Below are 11,473 nucleotides of genomic sequence, written 5' to 3' on the forward strand. Positions count from 1 at the left end.
TATATATATATATATATATATATATATATATATATATATATATATATATTTATATCCACATGAGTACATATATCTTGAAAATGAACGAAGAAAACCACACAAACAAAAACCATATTAATTACCCCACACACTCACTGTTTTCAAAATCACACTTCTCCATCTCCATCTATAATATATCCACACACCCAAATTAAGCTGTTGGAGTTTCTCCCTCACCAACTAAATCATTGATCAATCCTCTTTTTTTCTTTATACTTAAATTGTATAACATTCATTGTGATGAGGACTCACATGGGTCCTCTACCTACGTTGAACGTCCAATAAAAAAATAATATACTAGGCCTTGTAGTTAGTTAATAATAAAATCTTGTCATTATAAACAAATTAAGTAAAGAATAATAATTCTTAAGAATGTACTGCATTCTCCTAGCTTTCACTGCAAACTTGTTAGTTGTTTATTCCTAACCCTAAGAGATTTTTAAAATTAATCTTGAGGGTTGCTTGCATTAAAAAAGTTCTGTTAGAGGGCTCATGCAGTATGTTTTATAGTTTAAAATTGTCAACACATTTTATCTATGATGCATATCAATTATGAGTAATAATATAATTTGATTAATTTAAGTATATCCTAATATATTTCTGGACTATTGTCTTATCTTTTGCTCTTTATTATATACCAATCTGATTATCACAATTGATATAGACGATGAATACACTATTGTAGAATTACCCAAGAAAAAGATAAAGGTGGAGAATGATTAATCTCGGCTCAATTAAATATGAAAAAGAAGGGACAAATGATAATATTTTTTGAATATTTTATAGTAGAACTTAATTTTCTGAGTAAAATTAGGAGTCTTCAGAAGGGATTTTTATGCAAAATTTTTAATATGCTTATGTGAATGATTTTGTCATATAAAATTCTAGTGAAAAGTATGTACTATGTGGTGAGCTTATACAAACCATCTTAATATTAAGTATTTGGTTATATTTTATTAACACACACTTAACACTATATTTAATGACTAAGATAAAAAAAATTGGAGATAGATGGTTTGATCAGATAAACAAATATATTACATGAAGTTTGATATATACAAAATTAAAAAAATAATGTTGTATATGCAAGTATATCAAAGTATATTGATCCCAGTTTTACACACAAATCTATTTCATAAAATTTTAAAAAATGTTTAAATAAAGTTTTTGGCAAATGTAATAATCCATGTTTAAAGATTAACTCAAGATGAATCTGACTTATTTTATAGCAAGAAAATAAACAAAAAATAAATAAATTTGTTTGATATTTAACTACGTGCATTGCACGTGCATAAGAACTAGTTGATAGAAAACAGTATGATAGTTTTATGGTAATGAAACATGATATTTGGATGGAAAGTTATTTGACGATAAAATAAATTCACGTTCGTTTATCTTCATTTATTTGAAAATTCGTAACAGTTCTGCAAAACATAACATAAAATGCCATGATATTTAATTCATAAGTAAATTTTATGATAATATATGACATTTTTCTACGAAGTTGATCAGATTTTATATGTTACTTTTAAAAGTAATGCATAGTATTCTTTTAAAAAATCCTAATAATCTATGATAGTTTTGTGAAATGTACAGTAAATTAATTTGTACCAAAAGATATTAGAAGTTTGAATCTCTTTTGTACCAAGCTGCAATTTAATGAAAAAGAAACATACCTCCAAATTATGTTACGTTTACTTTTGCTGTCAAATCATTAAGTAATTGCTAACTTTCTCTTAAGTTGGGTTTCTTCTTACAATTTTACATCCAAACTGATTATCGTGAAAGTTTACAGTAAAAAGTCATTTTGACCCCTAATAAGAAAATTAGGGAAAATAGAAAACAAGCAAATAGAAGAACAGCAGGAGGCATCTGAAAGCGCCCGCCTGTGCACCGTAGTAGGCTGAAGATGAGTGGATGATGTGTTAATTAAAGATAATTTATCAACTTATGAAATAAAATCTAACGTAATAACATAAAAAAATATTCCTGTTAGATTCTCATGTTAGATCTTAAAACAAAAAAACTTGAGATCTAAATCATAAAGACATGATTAATTCAAAGAGATTAACAAGAATCAAAAGGTGCGGAAGCATATACCTGAATTCATTGAGGAAAACCTTTTTAGGGTTTTGATGATCTTCTGACTTTAGGGTTTCTAGCCAAATTTCTCTCTAGATGGGGGTGAAGATAATTAGAGAATGTAACCCTAGAATAGGGACCATAACCCCTTATTTATAGGTGTTGTACATTTGTAATTTGGTCCCTCATCAAATTATAATTACAACCTGGTATCTGCACATATAACCCCATGATTATATTTAAATACCCATTAACCCAAATTGATTGATCACTTTAGTGGGTTATTCTGAAGGATAGCAATACACACAGATTAATCATATGTGCCCAGAAATAGATTTAATTAGATTTAAATCCAACAATCTCCCACTTGGGCACCATATGATTCCTTAAATTGTGTATAACCTTATGAGCTCAGAATTGCTATCATTGAAAAGGTATTTCCAAACAATCTCGTCCATTGACTATATCAATATAGGATCAAAGCGGCCTTCGTCACATTTATCGTGACTCGACCCATCAATGGTCACATATACCAATACAATCAAACGACATAGATCAATCATGGATGTGCAGCATGAAAATTACATGCAATGTGATCAATACATGTCTATTTTTAACTGGTCCTACTTTAGTGAGGTCAAAACCAAACATAATGTAACGGAGTGTTTGAACTGAAAAACTTTATTCTGATCAGACAATATAACTTAACATAAAGTACCAAAAATTACAAACTCCCACTAAATCATGATATCCTCTAATATCACCACACCCATATGAGCAGTGTGCTCATGAAAGACCTTGGGTGGCAATCCCTTAGTAAGAGGATCTGCTATCATGGAGTTTGTCCCAATATGCTCTATGGATATCTGTCCACTCTGTACCATTTCTTTCACAACCAGGAACTTAATGTCAATATGTTTTGACTTAGTTGAGCTCCTGTTGTTATTAGAATACATTACTGCAGATTTATTGTCACAATATAACCTTAGTGGTCTTTCCATATTTTCTAAAATGCGCAGTCCCGTGACAAAATTTTGCAGCCATATTCCCTGATTGGATGACTCATAGCAAGCTATAAATTCTGCTGCCATAGTGGAGAAAGCTACGAGTGTCCGTTTAACACTTTTCCATGATATAGCTCCTCCTACTAACATATAAATGTAGCCTGATGTAGACTTTCTGCTATCTTGGCATCCAGCAAAATCAGAATCAGAGTACCCAATGACCTCCAGTTGTTCTGATTTTCTGTATGTGAGGAAGATACATCATAACCCTTTTGACTGCTATCCAATGATCCGTACCAGGGTTGCTTAAGTATCTGCCTAACATCCCAACAATGTACGTAATATCCGGACGCGTACATACCTGAGCATACATTAGACTTCCTACAGCCGAAGCATATGGAATCTTCTGCATTTGCGGAATTTCAATGTTACCTTTAGGGCACTGATTGAGACTAAACTTGTCTCCTTTAGCAACAGGGGTATCTTTTGGTCTGCAGTCTTGCATGCCAAACATTTTAAGTACTTTATCGATATAGCTCTTTTGTGATAATCCAAGTATACCTCGAGAGCGATCTCGATGTATCTGGATTCCTAATATAAAAGAGGCGTCCCCAAGATCTTTCATCTCAAAATTCTTTGATAGAAATCTCTTGGTTTCGTGCAACATGCCTATATCATTAGTGACAAGCAATATGTCATCGACATACAGAACCAGAAAAATATACTTACTCCCACTGAACTTATGATATACACAGTCATCAACAATGTTCATCTCAAAACCGAACGAGATAATTATTTGTTAAAACTTATGATACTATTGACGAGGAGCTTGCTTGAGTCCATAGATGGATTTCCTTAATTTACAAACCATATTCTTCGGGTCTCCTGACACAAAGTTTTCTGGTTGCACCATATAAATCATCCCATCAATGTCGCCATTGAGAAATGCAGTCTTAACATCCATCTGATGTAACTCAAGATCATAATGAGCAACAAGTACCATGATTGTTCTGAAAGAGTCTTTCGATGAAACCGGAGAGAAAGTCTTTGTATAATCAATGCATTCCTTTTGAGTAAAGCCTTTAGCTACAAGACGTGCCTTATACCTCTCCACATTACCATTTGCATCCCGCTTAGTTTTAAAAATCCATTTACAACCAATTGGTTTTGCACTTTCTGGCAATGGGACAAGTTCTCAAACCTTATTGTCTTGCATAGACTTGTACTCTTCATTCATGGCATCAATCCACTGTTGAAAGTTAGAACTTTTCATGGCCTGAAGGAAGTTGATTGGATCATCTTCCAACATTCCATTACTTTCCTCATGTTCTTGGAGAAATACAATATAATCATCCGGAATAGCATTTCTCCTTTCTCTCGTGGATCTCCTTAATGGCACTGGTTCTTGAGGTTGTTGAGTTTGTTCTTCTGGAACAGGGAGTTATTCAACATTATCATCTTGAGGTTCCGGATTTACTTCTTGAGCAACAACATGTATAGAAACCTGAATATTGTCAAAAGTAACTGTATGGATTGGATCTGATGCCAATTCCTCCTCAAAAGCAATGTCAAGTAACTGTATGGATTGGATCTGATGCCAATTCCTCCTCAAAAGCAATGTCTCTAACCTTATTTCTCCCTCCAAACCCAACATCCTTAAAGAATGTTGCTGTTCCCGTCTCAAAAATATTCCTTAGTGTGGATCATAGAACTTATAGCCCCTAAAACGTTCAGAGTACCCAATAAAGTAGCTGCTAACTGTTTTGGAGTCCAATTTCTTTTCATTTGGCCTATAAGGCCTTGCCTCAGCTGGACATCCCCAAATATGTAAGTGCTTTAAACTGGGCTTTTGACCAGTCCAAAGCTCATAAGGTGTTTTAACAACTACTTTACTTGGCACTCTGTTCAGAATGTAAGTTGCTGTCTTTAGTGCTTCTCCCCAGAGTGACTCTGGTAAAGAAGAATGAGCAATCATACTTCTTACCATATCCTTAAGAATCATGTTTCGTCTTTCAGCTACACCATACATGCTAGGTGAACCCGGCATGGTGTACTATGGGACGATACCGTATTCCTCTAGGTATCTAGCAAATGGTCCTGGACGTTGTTCACCTGAACCATCATATCTGCCATAGTACTCACCACCACGATCAGATCTAACGGTTTTAATTCTTCTGTTGAGTTTATTCTCAACTTCAGCTTTATAAGCTTTGAACATGTCCAGAGACTCAGATTTCTCATGAATGAGATATAGGTACCCATAACGTGAGTAATTGTCTATGAATGATATAAAATATTGTTGACCATTACAGGATGCCGTAGGGAATGGCCCACAAATATTCGTATGTATCAATTCTAAGACATCCGAAGATCTGTTGGCACCTAATCTCTTAACTTTGGTCTGTTTTCCCTTGATACATTCAACACATACGTCGAAGTCCGAAAACCAAGAGAATCCAAAATGCCATCAGACACAAGACGCTCAACTCTACCTTTTGAGATATGACCCAAGCGCTTATGCCATAATGTCGCCGAGTTTTCCTTATTTAATTTACGCTTAGTACCACGTGATTCCACATGCAATGATTCATTATAAGAAGCAATTGTATCGAGCAAATATAGATTGTCATAAGTACTCAAGTAACCAGTTCCCACAATATTTGAATTAAAAGATAAACTGAATTGATTATTTCCAAATGAACAAGAATAACCTGATTTGTCCAATACAGAAACTGAAATCAAATTTCATCTAAAAGACGGTACTACAAAAGTATCTTTTAAGTCTAAATAAGAACCAGTTCCTAATAGCAACCTAAAATGCCCAATTGCTTCCACATCTACCGATTGACCGTCGCTCACAAAGATGTGTCTTTCAACATCACTTGGCTTTTGGTAGCTCAGGCAACCCTGTATAGAAACACTTATGTGAGTAGTAGCACCAGAGTCTAACCACCAAATGTTTCTAGGTACTGAAGCTAAATTAACCTCAGAACAGACCAAAGTAAGTAACGTACCCTTATTAGCACGCCAAACATGATATTTGGTACAATCCTTCTTTACTTGTCCAGGCTTATTACAGAAGAAACAACCCTGATTATCCTTATGTTGTTTCTTCTGAACTGGACCATTAGCAGTTTCATTATCATTCTTTCTTTTATTGCCCTTATCCTTAGAAGCATAGGTCAAATGAGCACTTTCTGTCTTATCTTGCTTCAACTTGTCTTCTTCTTGCACACAGTATGAAATGAGCTTATTTAGAGTCCATTTCTCTTTTTGGCAGTTATAACTGACCTTAAACTGATTGAATTGTGCAGGAAGAGATAACAAAACCAGATGCACCTCTTAAACTGATTGAATTGTGCAGGAAGAGATAACAAAACCAGATGCACCAATAACTCATCACAAAGATCAAGTTTAAGTGCCTTAAGCTTTGAAGCAATATGAGACATTTCCATAATATACTCCCTGATATTTCCTTTGTCCTTATACTTCATTGAAATCAAGCGAGCTAAGAGCGTGCTTGTTTCTACCTTATCGTTTTTCGCAAAATGCTTCTTAATTTTGGAAAGAAAATCTTTAGCCTTAGTAATCCCTTCGGATTCTATGCCCCTGAAGGCTTCCGGAACACCGCGCTTAATGATCATAAGACTCATGCAATTTGAACGCTCCCACTTCTCATCCTCCTTCTTTGCATCAGGAGTGCTATCCGTATTGAGAGGTTAGGGTTGTTCAATTCTTAATGTAAGGTCTAGATCCATGCAGCCAAGAATAATTAATATGTTCTCTTTCCAAACCTTGAAGTTTGTCCCATTTAGCATGGGAATTGAGTTGATGTTAGCAGAAATTATTGCAGCAGATGCATTAACTGAAATAAAACAAAAATGCTCACATCAATAACCATAATTAGTAATCAATAAAATTCAAATAATGACAAATCCCATCCAAGATATCTGGCACAACATTAATATCAAGTCTTTGGACAGTAATATTAACTTGTAAGTGATACCTTGTTGCAACGATCAAACATTGACAATAACTCATGTCAAATAACGAAACTATCTTTGGATCGATTCATTATTCATATGTAAACCTTATCATTGTCACACGCTTATCATCGAAGATGTGTATACAGTCTAAATAAATATTAACCTTCCTTTGGGCCGATTAAATATTTACACGAAAGCATACACACAAACATCTCACATTCCTCATGAACAATCTACACAAGAGAGGTTACTTTGGCAACTTCTTGTTTCAATTAATCAATTAGACTGAGAGACAACCTTAATAACTTAGTGTCATAATATTTGAATTAAATAATTGATTAAAAAACCAAATTGAATTTAAATTAAATTAATTTAAATTTCCATAGCTTAAATAGGGCCTCATTGCTTAGTTAGAGCCCATAACTTAATTGAATAAATTAAGTATATCAAAGTGGACCTATAATTTAATATGAGAAGCTGAGGCTTAACCATAGTGAACACGAAGTTCGCTTGACTTCAAACGCGAGGTTCATCTGTATTGAGTACGAGACCCACCTAAGCACGAACGCGAGGTTCGTCTGAAAATGAACGTGATGTTCAACTTGAGAACGAACGCGAGGTTCATTTGAAAAATGAACGTGATGTTCAATTTGAGAACGAACGCGAGGTTCGTTTGAAAAATGAATGCGAAGTTCAACTGAAAATGAACGCGAAGTTTGACTGAAAACGAACGCATGGTTCAACTTGAGAACGAACGCGATGTTCGTTTGAATCGAGCGCGAGGCTCGCCTGAGAACGAACGCGAGGTTCGACTTAAATTGAGCGTGAGGCTCACCTGAGAACGAACGTGAAGTTCGTTTAAATTGAGAGCGAGGCTCACCTTAGAACTGAGCGCGAGGCTCACCTTAGAACAAACGTGAAGTTCGTTTAAATTTAGCGCGAGGCTCACCTTAGAACTGAGCACGAGGCTCACCTTAGAACGAATGCGAAGTTCGTTTGAAGCTTTCAAGCCTCGCCGAAAAAATTGAGGTAACCACCTCCTTAATTTTCGCCACGTTTTCACGCACGAACCCTAAGGGTTTCAATCTGAAACGGCCGTCGCCATTGCTCCTGCACCCAAGGTCGAAACCCTAGGGTTTCCTGACGCCGCCGTCGTCGTCGGAGTCGAGAGCGAGGCCGCTAGCGAAACTTCGCCGGCGAGGAGCATGGGACCGAAGACCAAACCCAAAAAATCCAAAAATTCCTCGATTTTATTTTCAAAACCAGATCCAGAATCGGAAAAAACAAAGGATGATTTCTTGATCCAGATCCCAAAAAATAAAAAATTTTACTGTTCACGGTAATTTTAACTGTTCATCCGAAAATAAAAAAGTTGTTGTTCATCCGTGAACAGATCTGAATAATACAAATTAAGATCAAAGAATCCTAATTTTAATCTTAATCTCTTAGAACAAATCAAGGTGGCTCTGATACCACTTGTTAGATCTTAAAACAAAAAACTTGAGATCTAAATCATAAAGTCATGATTAATTCAAAGAGATTAACAATAATCAAAAGGTGCAGAAGCATATACCTGAATTCATTGAGGAAAACATTTTTAGGGTTTTGATGATCTTCTAACCTTAGGGTTTCTCTAACCAAATTTCTCTCTAGATGGAGGTGAAGATAATTAGAGAATGTAACCCTAGATTAGGGACCATAACCTATTATTTATAGGTGTTGTACATTTGTAATTTGGCCCCTCATCAAATTACAATTACAACCTGGTATCTGCACATATAACCCCATGATTATATTTAAATACCCATTAACCCAAATTGATTGATCACTTTAGTGGGTTATCCTGAAGGATAGCAATACACACAGATTAATCATATGTGCCCACAAATAGATTTAATTAGATTTAAATCCAACATCTCAAACAGTTAGGTTGGACTAAAAATGATTGAGAGAAAAGATATTTGATGAAAACTAGAAATTACAGTAAGTTGGGTACAATTTCCCCCCCAAAAAAATGTATACAGTATTTAGGAGATACATATGGAAGAAGCCTAAAAAACACTATAAAAAGGTATATTGTGGGTATATTGTGAAGAAAGGAGATGCTGATCCAAAGAAAAACTCCAAAAATATTTATGTTTTTAAAAGAAGATCTCCTTCAATTATTGTTACCTTTACGTGTTTCAGAGTGATGAACAGCAAACAACCAAATGCCAACAATTAATCATGGAGAAGAGAACCAGACTGGATGCTTACAGTAACAGCTTACATTGCCAAGTACTGCAGCAAAAGCAAAGAAAAGAGTGAAGCAGAATGCTACAAGGACGTACACATGCAAGTGCAATAAAACCATATCATGATGATCTCATGCTTCTTAATTCTTATAAATCATATCAAATATCAAACCATCAGCCAGTAACATAATCATGTTTAGTAGGCTTAATTGCCAATACACCCCTTTACTATCGCCTGATTGCGGATAAACCTCCTATAGTTCTATTGTTGTAGATAAGACCCCTTGATTGGAATTTTGATGACTCTTTTACAGTTATTATAGGAAGAGAACTTCCTTAAGAAATAGGCTTTCTGAGGTTAAAGGGTCAAAAAATTATATCCACAAGGTTTATTTGCAATAATAGAACAAGGGCGGTCAATCCTTAATTGGAAATATTACAAGGGGTCTATATGCAATTAACCCTATTTAATAAAGTGCAACTATAGCCAGGGACTTCATTTTGTCCAAGTGCTTGCTCACTTACATATATATGAAAGGAATGAGAACAAGGTTAATAGAGGCAGTGAGAGTTTGGGATGATTTTCCTTTTTAGAGTCTAAAAAAGTAATTGATTTGGGATGATATGTCTTAAATTAGTCCCTCTAACGACCATTAGATCAAAACTCTGAAGTTATTATAATGATCGAGAGTTATAATTTTATATTAATTCTAACATGCTTCGCAGGTTAAACTACGCCTTTTTTTAAGCTGAAACCTGAACTCAAGTAGATGTGTTATTTTGTAGAAAATCCGCTTAAAATTCATGGCCGGCGGGATTTGAACCTCGATTGTTTTGATACCATCTAAAACTAAATCTCTCTAACTATTATACCAAAACTCCGAAGTTATGACGAGAGTCGGGGATTATAATTTTATATTAATTCTAATATGAAACTCCCTTTTCTCAAGGTTTGATTGTGTGTAGTTGGAGCTGCATACCATGTGATTTATAGTGAAATATAGACTTGCATTATCTATTAGGCTATACTTCTATTTTGAGGTTGCAAAGTGAATGCAAAAGATGCACAAAAGAGTTTTAATTACACAAACTGACAAGGACCACAATAACAATTCAGGCCGAGCAAATATTAACAAAAAGGTTAAAATAATATATTTATGTTAGATCTAATAAAAACTTGAGATCTAAAACCATAAAGCCATGATTGAATTCAAAGAGATTAACAACAACCTGGTATCTGCACATATAACCCCATGATTATATTTAAATACCCATTAACCCAACTTAATTGATCACTTTAGTGGGTTATCCTGAAAGATAGCAATACACATTGATTAATCATATGTGCCCACAAATAGATTTATTAGATTAAATCCAACAATCTCCCACTTGGGCACCATATGATTCCTTAAACTGTGTATAACCTTATGAGCTCAAAAATTGCTATCACTGAAATGGTATTTCCGAACAATCTCGTCCATTGACTATATCAATATAGGATCAAAGCGGCCTTCGTCACATTTATCGTGACTCGACCCATCAATGGTCACATATACCAATACAATCAAACGACATAGATCAATCATGGATGTGCAGCATGAAAATTACATGCAATGTGATCAGTACATGTCTATTTTCAACTGGTCCTCCTTTAGTGAGGTCAAAACCAAACATAATGTAACAGAGTGTCTTAACTGAATACTTTATTCTGATCAGACAATACAACCAAACACAAAGCACCAGAAAATTATAAACTCCCACTAAATCAGGATATCCTTGAATAACACCACACCCATATGAGTAGTATGCTCATGAAAGACCTTGGATGGCAATCCTTTAGTAAGAGGATCTGCTATCATGGAGTTTGTCCCAATGTGCTCTATAGATATCTGTCCACTCTGTACCCTTTCTTTTACAACCAGGAACTTAATATCAATATGTTTTGATTTAGTTGAGCTCCTATTGTTATTGGAATACATAACTGCATATTTATTGTCACAATATAACCTCAGTGGTCTTTCAATATTTTCCAAAATGCGCAGTCCAGTGACAAAATATCGCAACCATATTCCATGATTTGATGCCTCATAGCAAGCTACAAACTCTGCTGCCATAGTGGAGGAAGCTA

Source organism: Asparagus officinalis, chromosome 7 (assembly GCF_001876935.1).
Source record: "Asparagus officinalis chromosome 7, Aspof.V1, whole genome shotgun sequence".
Taxonomy (NCBI): Eukaryota; Viridiplantae; Streptophyta; class Magnoliopsida; order Asparagales; family Asparagaceae; genus Asparagus; species Asparagus officinalis.